Source organism: Elephantulus edwardii, unplaced genomic scaffold (genome assembly GCF_000299155.1).
Source record: "Elephantulus edwardii isolate Elephantulus edwardi_28Jun2011 unplaced genomic scaffold, EleEdw1.0 scaffold00067, whole genome shotgun sequence".
NCBI classification, from domain to species: Eukaryota; Metazoa; Chordata; class Mammalia; order Macroscelidea; family Macroscelididae; genus Elephantulus; species Elephantulus edwardii.
Genome location: NW_006399817.1, coordinates 8,673,435 through 8,686,867, shown reverse-complemented (window position 1 = coordinate 8,686,867; position 13,433 = coordinate 8,673,435).

Here is a 13,433-nt window from a genome sequence, read left to right as displayed (position 1 = left end):
CACTACTGGGAACAAATCCCAAAGAAATCAAAGCTGAGACACAAACAGATATATGCACACGCATGTTTACTGCAGTATTAGCCGTTAGTCACTATAGGAAAAATATGGAAATAGCTCAGGTGTCCATCAACAATTGAATGGATAGAGAAACTACCATATATTCACATGATAGAATACTATGCAGCACTGAAAAACAATAAACTCATAAAACATTGCACAATGTGAATGATTCTGGAAGACATCATGCTGAGTGAAATAGTTTGTCTCCCACAAAGGGACAAACACTGTATAAACCCACTATTATAATAATAGGATGAAGAACAGGCAGGGACAGGGGCAGGAAAGAGTGCAAAATCAATGGATATGTAAAGAACACCGAACCATAATGGGTGAAAGGAAATGCAATCTAAAAGGAATGGACCATTAGAAATTACATGTATGAGCATTAATAGCCTATAATAGGATAAGCATTACAAAGGGAATTGGAGGAGGGTGAGGGAATAAAGTATGTATGAAGGTTATTAATGAAGCCAATCTCTTTGTAAACTTTCATTGAAAATTTTATGTGTGTGTGTGTGTGTGTGTGTGTGTGTATACACACAATCCAGTTAATTTATTATAATGTTGCTGTTGTTGTGTACCAACAAGTCAGAACCAACCCATAGCTGACCCTCCAGTGAGTTTTCAGAGTCAGTAATCTCATGCAGGAGATTGTCCATCTTTCTGCAGAGCAGATGGTGGATTCAAACCTTTGCGATTGCAGTGCAATTTCTTACCACTAGGCAACCAGAGCTCTTCATTGTTGTTATGTGCCATCAAGTCACCTGCAACTCATAGTGACTCTATGTACAATAGCTCTGAACCCTGCCCTGTCTTGAGCCAGTCTCACTGACTCCAACACACCTAATCCCATTACCCCTGTTACTATATCAATCCATCTCGTTGTGGATCTTCCTTTGCTGTGTTGTCACTCGACCTTTCCTAGCATGATGTCCCTCTCCAAGGACCAGTCCCTCCTGGCCACGTGCCCAAATTATATGAGATTGAGCTTCCCATAGTGACCCTGTAAACAGCAGATCTGAACCTATCCTATCTATTCCAACCTCAAATCTCTGAAACTCTTAAGCCCATTGCTGTAGTCACTGTGTTAAATCACCTAGCTGAGGGTCTTTCTCTTTCATCATCCCTCTACCTTCCTAAGTATGCTGTCTTTCTCCAAGGAATAACCTCTCCTAGCAGCATGTCCAAAGTATGTGAAACAAAGCTTCACCATCCTTGCTTCCAAGAAGCAATCTGACTGACCTTTTCCAAGGCTTTTCTGTTTGTTCTTTGGCAGTTCATGGGATATTCAGCATTCTCTCCCAACTCCACAAGTCAAAGGCATTTTTCTTCTGCAATCCTTATTCATTGTCCATGCATAAGGATCCATAGCAAGTGATTGAAAAGACCATGGTCTGCATCAGTTAGGTAATGCCATTACACAGCAAAATACCCTGCTATGGAGAATTTTCATTAGATTGATGAAGTTATAAATCTTTGCAAGAGGAAACTTGAAATAATACAAAGTTTCATCATAGACAAACAATTTCATAAAGCTAAAAATAATCAACTATATTTCCTGTTCATGAATAAGAATAATGAACAGTGATGAAATGACAGTCCTACCAAAAGCAAGCTACAGGTTCAACACAATCCTAATACAAATTTCAAATTCATTCTTCCAAGAGATAGAAAAGGCCATTTCATTTGGAAAGGTAATAGACTCAGAATAAGCAAAACTCTCCTGAAAAAATAAAAATGAAGGAAGCATTTCACCCCCTGATCTCAAAACCTAGTTCACAGCCATAGTAATCAAAACATAATGATGTTGGTACGACGACATACAAATAGATCAATGGAATAGAATTGAGAACACAGAAATCAACCCATCTACCTACAGTCAATTGATACTTGATAAGGAAACAAAACTCATTAACACGTTGCCGCAAATGATGGCAAATGTGTGAGGCAACATGTAAACAGGAAAATAACAACCTCTTTTAAGAAATGGTGCTAGCAAAACTGGACATCTACCTGTAGAAAATTGAAACAGGATCTAAATCGCACACCGTACACCAAAAACCAACTCATAGTGGATCAGAGACCTCAGGGTAAAATTCAAAACCATGAAGGTCATACTGAGATGCAATGATGTCAGTGTAGAGACTAAGGAGCTCCTGATACAGGCTATGGTTTTTGCAGTTACTTGCTATTTATCAGAGAGCTGGACAATGAATACGAATGACAGAAGAAGAATTGATGCCTTTGAGTTGTGGTGTTAGAAAACAGTCTTGAACATACAATGAACTGTCAAGAAAACAAGTAGTCTATCTTGAGAGGATGAAACACAAGTTCTTCTTTGAGGCTAGGATTTTGAAGCTCCATCTCACATATTTGGGAATGTGGCCAGGAGAGACCAATCTTTGGAGAAGGACATCAGGCTAAGGATTGCTATAGTAACTAGGACAATGGGCCTAAGGGTGTGGGAGTCAGTAAGGTTGGCTCAGGACAGGGCAAGGTTCAGAGCTATTGTATGTACATAGGGTTGCTATGAGAAACAGGCAACTCAATGGCATATAACAACAACACACCAAGAGTGCTGGTTATTTTTATCTTCCTTCTCAACCTATAATCTTTCTTTCTTTTTCTCTTTGTGTAAGGGCAGCCAGGACTTCTGTCTTATGATAAGCAATAGTGTTAATAAGTGGTTATTCACTAGTAGTTATTAGTGCTAATAGTGATATTTCTGTCCTATGATAAACAATAGTGCTAATAGCTAAAAACATCCTTTTCTAATTTTTAGACTTAAAAAAAATGCATCTTAACTCCCCATTAATAGATTTTCTTTTCTACGAATTTTGTCATATAACTTTTGACTATTTAAAAAATCTCCCTCCTATTTCTAATTTTGTTTTTTAAAATATAATAAAATTTTGTTGTACACCATCACCTGCTTTTTCTGCATCAAGGAGATAATTGTATGGTTCGGTTTTACCCTCTCCTTTTGACATACTAGTGTGGTGAATAAATTGGTAGATTTTTCTGATGTTAAAAATGATTGCATTCCAGGGAAAAACCAACCTCACCAGTACGTATATTTTAAGTGTTTCTTCAGATTCTTTCAACTAATATTTTATTTAAGATTCTAGTATTCACATTCATAATATAAATAGGCCTCTATTTTTTCCCCTTACTATTTCTTTTGTGGTTTAAAAATCAAGAGCTCACTAGTCATACAAAATGATCTAACAACTTCTAACATTTAAAAAATTGTGTACAACAGAATGCCTAAAATAGGTACTGTTTCTCAAAAGATTTGTATGTCTGAACTGTAAAGCCATCTGTACCTGTGGGGGTTTAGAGAAGAGTTATTTGATGACCATTATAGTTTCCTTAACGTTTATTGATTTTTTTCTAATTTTCTATTTCTCTTTGTGCCAGTTTTAAGATTTACACTTGTGTGCTTATAAACTCCACTTTAGTCTTTCAAACAATATGCCTGCATAACATTTTTCTGTATTTCACTGATTATTGTAATTATTTATTTCTCTCTTCTCTTGGGTAGCCCTGTTGCTCTTTTTTCCAAGATGTTGAGTTAAATGTTTAATTCACTTCTTTTGAATTTTATTTCTAAAAGTGTGCCTTTCCCCTGGAGCACTAAGTGGATCCCTCTAATTTTTCTAATTATTTATTTCCTTTCATCTTTTATGTTAACTTACCTTAGGGATTGTTCAGTAATATAGTATTTCATTTCAAATACTTTAGAGCTTTATTTCCCTCTCTCTCTCTCTCTCTCTCTCTCTCTCTCTCTGTGTGTGTGAGAGAGAGAGACAGAAAGACTCTTAATTCACATTGTGTTTCATATAATCATCTCCACACATATTATTTTATAATATTAATCCCCATTGAACTATGTCCACAATTATCTCGCCTTTTCAGGTCTCCAAGGAGTCTTTCCTATTTCTGTTACCTCCTCCCTCCACTCATCAAATTGTGAGACCCTGTAATTATCACCACCCCACCCCACCCCTTGCCACTGCCAATTTCCCACCTGCCCACCCTCACTCCTCTGCTCCCATCTCCTCCCCACCTTGGCCCCCTTATACATTTTACAAGTTATCTTTCTAATTTTAAAATTATGATCTTATGCAGTGTTTATCCTTATGAGACTGAGTTTATTCAACATAATTGCACCAACAGTGCAATTCCTTACCACTAAGCCACCAGAGGTTCCCATTTTAAAAATACTACCACTGTATCGGGTTTTTCCCTCCCACAATAGGATATTTCCACACAACTGATTTAAAGCCTTTCTCTCACTGGTTGTGATTATTTGCTTTTAACTTCCTATTCTTCCATGGGTAACTCTGGCATTCCCACGAATAGCAGATAAGGAGTTACATTGCCAATCCTGTAACATGCCGTCAAGTCACCTAGAACTCACAGAGACCCTATGTACAGCAGTTCTGAAGCCTATCCTATCCTGAGCCAGTGAGACTGGCTCTGATACAACCACCCTTATGACCCAAGGGTCTTCGTCTCCAGTGTTATTGGTTTGGATCCACCAACCACAAGCTATTCAGAGGGAGAAAGACAATTTCTTCTTGTGTGACACAGTTTCTGATAGTCCCATGGAGAGTCAGTTAGTTTGTTCAACTCACAAACAACAAATATTTTGAGGGATTCCTCTATAGACTGTATGTTTCTTGAGGACAGATGTGTATCCTTATTAACACAATACCTGGAATAGACAATTCAGAGGTACTTGTAGAATAAATGAGCAAATAAGTAAAATATTACAACACTTAGAAAATAACCTGTGATTGATAACATTAATTTATATAAATTTCACTCAGTCAGAGATGTCACCATTAGATTGTTGTTGTTGATTGCCTTTGAGTCAAGCATGACTCATAGCAACCCAAAAGGCCTGACGCCCCTCTACAACTCTCAACAGTTATCAAAGTTCAAATGGTTTCCAGAGGCATGTTGGAAGTGGATGCCACTCCTGCTTCCAAACCTGTTATAGTATGTTATTGTTGTTATGTGCCATTAAGTCACCTGCGATGTATAGCGACCCTATATACAACAGTCTGGACCCTTTACTGTCTTGAGCCAGTCTCACCAACTCTGACACATCAACCCCCATTACACCAGTTACTGTATCAATCCATTTCATCGAGGGTCTACCTCTCCTGAGCTGTCCCTCCACCCTTCTGAGCATGATGCCCTTCTCCAAGGACTGGTCTCTCCTGGCCACGTGCCCAAAGTAACTGAGGCAGAGCTTCAAAATCCTAGCCTCCAAGGAGAAATTTGATTTCACTCTTTCAAAGACAGACCTACTAGGTGTTTTCTTGGAAGTCCATGGTATATTCAAGACTCTTCTCTAGCACCACAACTCAAAGGCATCTATTCTTCTTCTGTCATCCTTAGTCATTCATTGTCCAACTCTCTGAAAAATAACAAGTAATTGAGAAAACCATGGCCTGCATTAGTTGCACCTTTGTATCTAGACTGATATCGTTGATCTTCAGCAGTCTGGAGAGGTCCACAATAGCAGATTTTCCCAATGCAATTTGTCTTTTGATTTCCTGACAGCTGGTATTAAGAGTGTTGATTGTGGATGCAAGAAAGCTGTAATTGCTAACCTCAGTCTCTTCTCCATCTAATATGGTGCTGCTAATTGCCCAATGTCACTAGAGCTTGGCTTAATATTTACAAAGCAATTTTTAAAATAGCAATTATCATTGCTACAATGGAAAAAATATCATTTGAGTACAGTCTTCACTCTTTATATATCTATCAATTTGTCAAAAGACAAATCAAATTGGGAAAGTTTGCTATCAATAACCTCTCTAGAGTGTTGAAGAACAATGATGTCAGGCTAGAAACTAAGGTGTGCCTGATCCAGGCCATGGTCTTTGCAATTGCTTGCTGTGCATCAGAGAGCTGGACAATGACCAAGAATGACAGAAGAAGAATGAATGCCTTTTAGTTGTGGTGCTGGAGAAGAGTGTTGAGCATACCATGGACTGCCAAGAGAACAAACAGGTTTGTCTTGGAGAGAGTAAAACCAAGTTTCTCCTTGGAGGAGCTTTCTCTCACATACTTTGTGTAAGTTGCCAGAAGGAATAAGTCCTTGAAGAAGTACATCATGCTTGCAAGGGTGGAGGGGCAATGCAGGAGAGGAAGACTCTGGATGAGATGGATTGAAACAGCGACTGGGGTAATGATTGCAGGTGTGTCAGAGACAGCAAGATTGGCTCAGGATAGGACAAGGTTCAGAGCTATCGTGCATAGGGTCACTAGAAGTCACAGGCAACTCGATGGCACAGAACAACAACAATTAGGCCATAGTTCTTGGCAGATCTAATTTTATCTTAAATAAACACTCTTCATTGCCTTTGAGTCAGTTCTGACTCCTGGTGATGACAGGTGTTACAGAATAGAGCTGATCCACAGATTTTTTTTTTCTTTTTCTTGGATGGGCTTCTAACCTCAAGGCTGCATCTCCAGTGATTCATATCCAAGCGTGCTCATCAGGAAAAAGATGGGGAGTCTCCTCTTGTTCAGATTTCAAGCTTCGATACGACTGCAGCCTTCAGTATGGATTGAAGCTCAACATCAAGAAAACAAAAATTCTCACCACTGGGACAACTGGCAGCATCATGATAGATGGTGAAGAGATTGAGACTGTTGACAGCTTCAATTTGCTTGGCTCCACAATCAACACTCTTGATACCAGCAGCCAGCAAATTAAAAGACGAATTGCACTAGGGAAAGTCTGCTGTCAGAGACCTCTCCAAAGTACTGTAGAGCAACAATGTCGGTCTGGAGACTAAAGTGTGCCTGATACAGGCCATGGTCTTTGCAATTACATGTTATGCATCAGAAAGCTGGACAACGACTAGGGAAGATAGAAGGAGAATTGATGCCTTTGAGCTGTGGTGTTGGAGAAGAGTACTGAATATACCATGGACTGCTAGGAAAACAAATAAGTTCATCATAAAGAGGGTGAGACCAGGCTGCTCCTTCAAGGCAAGGATTCTGAAGCTTTGTCGGACATACTTTGGACATGTTATAAGGTGGGATCAGTACTTGGAGAGGAACATCATACTTCGGAGGGTGGAGGGACAGCGCAGGAGGGGAAGACCCTCAATGAGATGGATTGATTCAGTGACTGGGGTAATTGGAATGGGTGTATCAGAGGCAATGCGATTGGCAAGAGATAGAACAGGGCTTAGGACTGATTAGAGCCACTATGAGTCGCAAGTGACTCATCAGCACACAACAACAACAAAACATTTAAAAAAGAAGAAGAAAGAAAGAAAGAGACAGTGAACTGGGAGACTGGAAAAGGAAGAGGAGGGGGGGAAATGTGTAACAATGAATGAGTGAAAAGAAAATTTTCTGTAAACTCATTAAAATTAATGTTAAAAAATACACACACACATATATCTACATATATACAAAAATGCATAATTTAAATCCTTGAAAAACCAGGTGGAGAGTCATTATGAACTGGAACTGACTCCAGGGCAGTGAGTTGTAAAGCCTGAGTTTTTTTGTGATCACCACAGACACTTATTTCCAGGCCTTTCTTCTGTGTTACCACTAGATGGATTTGAACCCACACCATCAGACCTATTGCTGAGCGCAAGCAATCTGTCCCACATGAGGGCCTATTACCTTGTGGGAGAAAATTTACAGCTCCGTCTCTTGGCTTGATCTTTTTTTTCAGGACACTTGTATTTGTTAGGGTTCCTCAGCTGGCCTTTGCTTGAGTAATTAGTCCTAATCTTAGTCCATATGGAAACTATTCTTACAAGTCAAGCTGGCCAAAACTATCCGTGGCCGCCTATGCTATTGCTTTCTTTTTGGATGACAGAAAGACACATTGGCAAGACGAGCAGTGAGTCAGTTCCTCTGGTTATCTTTGAGCCTACATCCCTGTCAGATGGACAGTGTCTGGTTCCAGCAGGGGTGGGTCCAGGTACCAAGCACAGTATGCAGATTAAATGGGAGAGCCAATAGGTTCAAGATGAATTTGCCAGATTAAATAAGATCAAAATTTACCTTCAGTTGTTCCAGGAACATGTTTACTTTTGTACAGCTGCCCTTTTGCTTTCTTTCTGGCGCAGAAATTAAGTTTTTAAACATTGCTTTTCTTGAGCATCTACAGTATAGTGAACAGCCAATATCCAAATCTGAGATCCCATTTGTTCCCAAAAATCTTTGGCTTCAAAACACTTATCCCCAGAAGTTTTCTAATCCAGCCCCTTGACCTTTTGTGAGAACCTTTTATACCGTTGTCAGATGTAGATAGGAAGAAAATTCCGAACTCTGCTCCAACAAATACAGCATAGCTTCTGGGAAAAAGCAAAATATTGCACAAAACTTTCTTTTCTTGAGCTTTTCAATAAATGTTCCCTGAACGTAAAAACTGACAAGTCAGCCAGAGTGCACCTTAGAAGCAAGGACTGGTGAAACTTCATCTCAACACTTTGAGCTATCAGGAAAGACCAATTCCTGGAGAAAGACATTGTAACTTGGGAAAGCAGAGAGTCAGCCAGAGGCACAGATTGGCATGGTGACAGCAATCGATAGGCCCTTGACAGTGATTTTCCCAGTGCACCTCATTTTTTTTTCATTTCCTGACTATTTGTGGCCAGGGTACGGATTGTGGATCCGAGCAAGAACAAATTGCTAACAATCTCAATCTTTTTTCCATCAACCATGATGCTGCCTGTACAGCCTGGTGGTGAGAATCTTCATTTTCTTGATGTTGAGCTGCAATCTATATTGAAAGCTGCAGTCCTTGATCTTCAGCAGCAAATGCTTCAAGTCCGCAGTTGCAGTGAACAAGTTTGTGGCATCTGCATAATGTAGGTTGGTGGTGACTCTTCCTCCAATCTTGCTGTCACATTCTTATTCATAAAGTCTAGCTTCTCTAGTGATTTGTTCAGCATATAGATTGAAAAGGTGTGGAGAAAGGTTACATCCCTAATGCACTCCTTTCTTGATTTTGAACCATGCAATGTTCCCTTTCAGTATTATGACAACAGTTTTTTGGTCTAGGTATATGTTTCACATGAACACAATCAAGTTTTCTGCAATTCCCATTCTTCTCAGTGTTAGCTACAATTTGTTGTCATCCACCGTTAAATGTCTTCGAATAGTCAATAAAAGACAAACAGACATCCTTCTGGTACTCTCTGTTTTCAATCAAGATCCAGCTGGCATCAGCAGTGAAGTCTTTAGTGCCACAACCTTTTCTAAGCCCAGCTTGCTTTTCTGCCAATGTACTGTCCTAGTCATTTTGGAATACTCTTTAGCAAAACTTTGCTTACATGTGATATTAGTTATTGTTGTTGTTGTTGTTGTTATGTGCCATCAAGTTACCTGCAACTCATAATGACCCTACAAAAAACAGCCCTAAACTTTGCTCTACCCTGTACCAGCCTTCCTGTCTCTAACACTCCTATCCCCATTACTCCACTCACTGAATCAATCCATGTTATCGAGGGTCTTCTCTTGTGCTGTCTCTCCACCCTCCCAAGCATGATGTCCCCCTCCAAGGACTGGTCCCTCCTTACAACCTGTCCAAAGTACGTTAGATAGCACCTCAGAATCCTTGCCTCCAAGGAGCAGTTGCATCATTTTTGTGAGGGATGGGAATAAATATGGATCTCTTCCAATCGGTTGACCAGGTAGCTGTCCTCCAGGTGTCTTGGTACAACCTGTTGAGCATGTCCAGAGCTGCATCTCTTTGTTGAAATATGTCAACTGATAGTCCATCAATTCCTGGGGCTTTTTCTCCCTACTCTTTTTTCCTTTTTTTTTTTCTGTTTATTTCTTCAGAATAGATTGAACTTCTTCCTTTATCACCACTGGTTCTTGATTATATTCTACTTCCTAAAATGGTCTGTGTCAGCCAATTCTTTTCAGTACAGTGACTGTGTATTCCTTCTATCTGCTTTTAATGTTTCCTGGGTTATTTTGTTTCACAGTTCTTTCAGCTTTATCAAGTGTCAAACACTTTTTTGTTGTCAAAAAAAGTCAAGCCCTTTTGATTTTCTGACTCAAGCTTTTTACACATTTTGTTATAACACTTTGCTTTGTCTTCATGAGCTGCCCTTTGAAAACTTCTGTTCAGCTTTTAACTTCCTATTTCCTTTTGGCTTCTCAGCATTCTAGTACAGTATACAGAGTCTCTTCCAACCTCCATTTTGGTTTTTTATTCCTCCTCTATTTTTTTAATGACATTTTGCTTTCTTCATGGATGGGATTTTAGACAAGCATTAAAAGCTGTCCAAAATTGCAATAGACAGAGATGAAACTAGAAAGCAGGAAAAAAGAGACGATGTAAAAAAAAAATGAGCAAAGATAGAAAGGCAAATATTAGATGGTATGTTAAAAGCAAGTAACTATTTGACTAGAGCATTGGTTATATGTAGAGAAACAATGGGAGAAAAGAATTAAAAAGACAGTTGTGAACTAATATTTATTTCATGAGCACCTAGTCGGTCATAGATTCTGGATATCTTGCAAGAATCTCTCATTAAATCCTTACAACAGTTTGTGAAAAAAATTAGCATCACGAACATGTTATAACAAAATAATGACTTCTCTAGAGCCACATAGCTAGTCAAAAATTATAATGACAGTTTCTTTCATGAGATAGTTCCCATTTGCTATCCCACCTTTGCTAGGTGCTTAACATACATTATTTCATTTCATTCTTACTTCATCTTTGTAAGCTACTTGCCACAATCATTCCCATTTTTTTCAAATGAAGAAAATGAGGATTAAAGAAACGGCCAAAGTTTACTATAACAGATTGAACAGAATTTGTATTCTGTCCTGGTGATTACAAACCCTGGCTTTTCCTCCTGTCTCATTAGGTCACCAGAGAATTTGAATGTTGTAAGAGAAATATAGGCTGCATTTGCCCATCAATGGGCCATTTCTATTTTAGAAAGAATACAATCCAGAGATTAAACCCAGAGCATTCTCAAGAGCAAGGAAAACAAGTGTCCAATTCAGACTCGCAGGCTTACTACACCCTCCACCCCACCCCATATCCATTTCACCTGTCCTTGTCTCGCTTTCTCACAACAAAACCAAACCAAAAATTACATTTTGTTCCCTTCAAGTTATCTTCCCTCCCAACTAATCCAGTTCTTACTCCCACTCATTCATCTCCTTTCAGAAGAGCCCCCATTCTAAAATATCTGTATTCCCACCACAAAGTAAAAGTCTCTTTCAAAATTTCATAATGACAGGAAATAAATAATGGAGGATTATGTGAAAGGCAGGAAGCAGAGAATGATAAATAGGAAGAAAGAGAGTCAAGGGCAAGGCCAGTAAGATTCAAACAAGCACTAGTTGTAGAACAGTTTAAATAAACACCAGCAAGCTGGGCTGAGCTAAGCTTCTGCAGGTCAGCCCAACCCACACTTTCCTGCATTTTTTCTCCCATCACAAGTCTGCCGTGAAGAAATCAGATGTGGAAAGAATATCTTATTTCCCAGTCTGCTCATGCTTACGTTTAAAGACATGTCTCACATTATATTCTTCCTGATATCAACCTAAAAATGTGTGTCTCTTCTCTAAACTTTTTCTTTTTTTTTAATTTTCAGTGAATTTATTTCTTTAGCTAATAATTTCTTTGAAATATATTTTTCAGTCCTCATAACTTCTGATAAAGCTATTTTCTTCAACCATGAGATTAACTCTATCTCTATCAAAAAAAGTTTACGAATAACCAAAATCTTGTTTTTCTACCCTAAACACATTTTTCCTTTTTTTTTTATTTTCATTTCTTTCAAGTAACTTCTTAATTTCATTCTTTATTTATTTTATAACACAATTGTGTTCTAGCAGAGTTATTTCATTTCCACATGGATGGTTTTGTAAGCTTTCTCTCCTATAATTAATTTTCTTTTTCTAAATTCTTCTAAGTGGTATAGCACTGGTCTGTCCATTTGCCATACAGAGGTAACTTGTGGTTGCTGTGATGCTAAACACTGTGACACTGATGTGTCAAATGTGATAATGGTTACCCATGGTGGACAGTGTTTGGTGGAGCTCCCGATTAAAACAAGCTTGGAAGCAGGAGCCTCCGGAAACTCTATGAACATGGAGAAACAATGAAAGTTATACAAGTGTTCAGGTCTTTGATTCATAGGGTCTCTATGAGACATCTACAACTCAATGGCCATTAACAACAACAACAACAACATCCATTTCCAGGGTTTAAAACCATGACTATGCTTAGTGATAAAGAGTTGCACTGCAACCCAAAGGCATGCAGTTTGAATCTACCAGCTGCTGCTCTGGAGAAAGATGGGCAATCTGCTGTCATACCATTTACTACTTCTGAAAACCTGCTGGAAGGTCAGCTATGAGTTGATTCCAACTTGACAGTACACAATGACTATGAAGATAGCAAAAGAAAAGAGCTATGGAGGACTTTAGATCTCTTCCAAGAGGGAGGATTTTTCTCTCACTGATCAAACACTGGCTACAAAGATTGCCTTTCTTATTCCAAGGGTTCCAAAGCCTATCGAAGTCCAATTTTAATGAATAAAACTATTTGGCTCCGTCTCAAAAATAACAGCAGACAGATTTATTGGCAGGCAGTGAGTCGAGGTGGAGCTTTTTGCAAGACATCTTGTTAGTGTTCTGCAGGACTAGAGGTAGACATCCAAACACGATTCAGACCTGTAAGCACAACTGGCAACATGACATTAATCACAGCATGTTCCTTCAAGCACGATGTTACATAATAAGTTCTCCATTGTGTTTACACATTTCAAGGAGGAAATAAGCTAGAAGACCAAAATTATAGAAGTCCATTCATGTTTCTCCTTGGACACAAGGATTTTGAAGCTCCATCTCACATACTTTGGACAGGTTTCTAGGAGGAATTAGTCCTTGGAGAAGGACATCATTCTTGGAAGGGTGGAGGACAGCACAAGAGAGGAAGACCCATGTTGAGATGGATTGATACAGTAACTCGAGTAATGAGAGTAAGTGTCAAAGATAGCGAGATTGGTTCAGAATAGAGCAGATTCAGAGCTATTGTGCACATGGCCACTATGAGTCACTGATGACTCAATGGTTCCTAACCACATTCCTAGATGGGTCACACAAACGGTTAAGTATTCTGCTATCTGAAAGATAGAAAGTTCAAATCTACCTAGAAATAGCTCTGAATAAGTGCTTGATGATCTACTTTTGAAAAATCAGCCATTGAAAATACTATTGAACAAAGTTCTAATCAGAATTAGAACTCAATGGCAACTTGTTTTATGCTAATCCCTCCATTTAAAAAAGGGAATTAATGAAATGGATGAGGGAGAGAACAGTTTAAAAGCAATATATTATAG